Source organism: Panulirus ornatus, chromosome 65 (genome assembly GCF_036320965.1).
Source record: "Panulirus ornatus isolate Po-2019 chromosome 65, ASM3632096v1, whole genome shotgun sequence".
Taxonomy (NCBI): Eukaryota; Metazoa; Arthropoda; class Malacostraca; order Decapoda; family Palinuridae; genus Panulirus; species Panulirus ornatus.
Window position 1 is genome coordinate 14978445 of NC_092288.1, and position 3155 is coordinate 14981599.

Sequence of the window (3155 nt, forward strand, 5' to 3'; positions counted from 1 at the left end):
GAGGCAGGAGGTCAAGAGAAAGGTGCAAGAGGTGAAAAAGATGGCAAATGAGAGTTGGGGTGAGAGAGTATCATTAAATTTTAGGGAGAATAAAAAGATGTTCTGAAAGGAGGTAAATAAAGTGCGTAAGACAAGGGGGCAAATGGGATCTTCCGTGAACGGGGCTAATGGGGAGGTGATAACAAGTAGTGGTGGTGTGAGAAGGAGATGGAGTGAGTATTTTGAAGGTTTGTTGAATGTGTTTGATGATAGAGTGGCAGATATAGGGTGTTTTGGTCGAGGTGGTGTGCAAAGTGAGAGGGTTAGGGAAAATGATTTGGTAAACAGAGAAGAGGTAGTAAAAGCTTTGCGGAAGATGAAAGCCGGCAAGGCAGCAGGTTTGGATGGTATTGCAATGGAATTTATTAAAAGAAAAAGGGGGTGATTGTATTGTTGACTGGTTGGTAAGGTTATTTAATGTATGTATGATTCATGGTGAGGTGCCTGAAGATTGGCGGAATACTTGCATAGAGCCATTGTGCAAAGGCAAAGGGGATAAGAGTGAGTGCTCAAATTACAGAGGTATAAGTTTGTTGAGTATTTCTGGGAAATTATATGGGAGGGTATTAATTGAGAGGATGAAGGCATGTATAGAGCATCAGAGTGGGGAAGAGCAGTGTGGTTTCAGAAGTGGTAGAGGATGTGAGGATCAGGTGTTTGCTTTGAAGAATGTATGTGAGAAATACTTAGAAAAGCAAATGGATTTGTATGTAGCATTTATGGATCTGGAGAAGGCATATGATAGATTTGATAGAGATGCTCTGTGGAAAGTATTAAGAATATATGGTGTGGGAGGCAAGTTGATAGAAGCAGTGAAAAGTTTTTATCGAGGATGTAAGGCATGTGTACGTGTAGGAAGAGAGGAAAGTGATTGGTTCTCAGTGAATGTAGGTTTGCGGCAGGGGTGTGTGATGTCTCCATGGTTGTTTAATTTGTTTATGGGTGGGGTTGTTAGGGAGGTGAATGCAAGAGTTTTGGAAAGAGGGGCATGTATGCAGTCTGTTGTGGATGAGAGAGCTTGGGAAGTGAGTCAGTTGTTGTTCGCTGATGATACAGCGCTGGTGGATGATTCATATGAAAAACTGCAGAAGCCGGTGACTGAGTTTGGTGAGGTGTGTGAAAGAAGAAAGCTGAGAGTAAATGTAAATAAGAGCAAGGTTATTAGGTACAGTAGGGTTGAGGGTCAAGTCAATTGGGAGGTAAGTTTGAATGGAGAAAAACTGGAGGAAGTGAAATGTTTTAGATATCTGGGAGTGGATCTGGCAGCGGATGGAACCATGGAAGCGGAAGTGAATCATATGGTGGGGGAGGGGGCGAAAATTCTGGGAGCCTTGAAAGGTGTGTGAAAGTCGAGAACATTATCTCGGAAAGCAAAAGTGGGTATGTTTGAAGGAATAGTGGTTCCAACAATGCTGTATGGTTGCGAGGCGTGGGCATTGGGTAGAGTTGTGCGGAGGAGAGTGGATGTGCTGGAAATGAGATGATTGAGGACAATATGTGGTGTGAGGTGGTTTGATCGAGTAAGTAATAATAGGGTAGGAGAGATGTGTGGTAATAAAAAGAGTGGTTGAGAGAGCAGAAGAGGGTGTTTTGAAATGGTTTGGTCACATGGAGAGAATGAGTGAGGAAAGATTGACCAAGAGGATATACGTGTCAGAGGTGGAGGGAACGAGGAGAAGTGGGAGACCAAATTGGAGGTGGAAAGATGGAGTGAAAAAGATTTTGAGTGATCGGGGCCTGAACATGCAGGAGGGAGAAAGGCGTGCAAGGAATAGAGTGAATTGGAAGGATGTGGTATACCTGGGTCGACGTGCTGTCAATTGAATATAACCAGGGCATGTGAAGCGTCTGGGGTAAACCAGATCCACTCCCAGATATCTAAAACACTTCACTTCCTCAAGTTTTTCTCCATTCAAACTTACCTCCCAATTGACTTGACCCTCAACCCTACTGTACCTAATAACCTTGCTCTTATTTACATTTACTCTCAGCTTTCTTCTTTCACACACCTTACCAAACTCAGTCACCAGCTTCTGCAGTTTTTCATATGAATCAGCCACCAGCGCTGTATCATCAGCGAACAACAACTGACTCACTTCCCAAGCTCTCTCTTCCACAACAGACTGCATACATGCCCCTCTTTCCAAAACTCTTGCATTCACCTCCCTAACAACCCCACCCATAAACAAATTAAACAACCATGGAGACATCACACACCCCTGCCGCAAACCTACATTCACTGAGAACCAATCACTTTCCTCTCTTCCTACACGTACACATGCCTTACATCCTCGACAAAAACTTTTCACTGCTTCTAACAACCTGCCTCCCACACCAAATATTCTTAATACCTTCCACAGAGCATCTCTGTCAACTCTATCATATGCCTTCCCCAGATCCATAAATGCTACATTGAAATCCATTTGCTTTTCTAAGTATTTCTCACATACATTCTTCAAAGCAAACACCTGATCCACACATCCTCTACCACTTCTGAAACCACACTGCTCTTCCCCAATCTGATGCTCTATACATGCCTTCATCCTCTCAATCAATACCCTCCCATATAATTTACCAGGAATGCTCAACAAACTTATACCTCTATAATTTGAGCACTCACTCTTATCCCCTTTGCCTTTGTACAATGGGCCCACTATGCAGCATTCGCCCAATTCCTCAGGTACCTTAACATGGAATCCTTACATACATTAAATAACCTACCAAACCAGTCATCAATACAGTCCCCCCCTTTTTTAATAAATTCCTTGCAATACCATCTAAACCTGCTGCTTTGCCGACTTTCATCTTACCGCAAAAGTTTTTTAATAACCTTTCTCTGTATACCAAATCATTTTTCCCCAACTCTCCACTTGGACAGCACTCGACCGAAAACACCCTATATCTGCCATCTTATCATCGCTAACACATTCAACAACCTTCAAAATACTACTCCATCTCCCTATATATATATATATATATATATATATTTATATATGTATATATATATATATATATATATATATATATTTATATATCTTATTAATATATATATATCATATGGTTAGCATGGCTAAGATAATGAGGGCGTCGTTTAGTTATAAATATTATACATAATT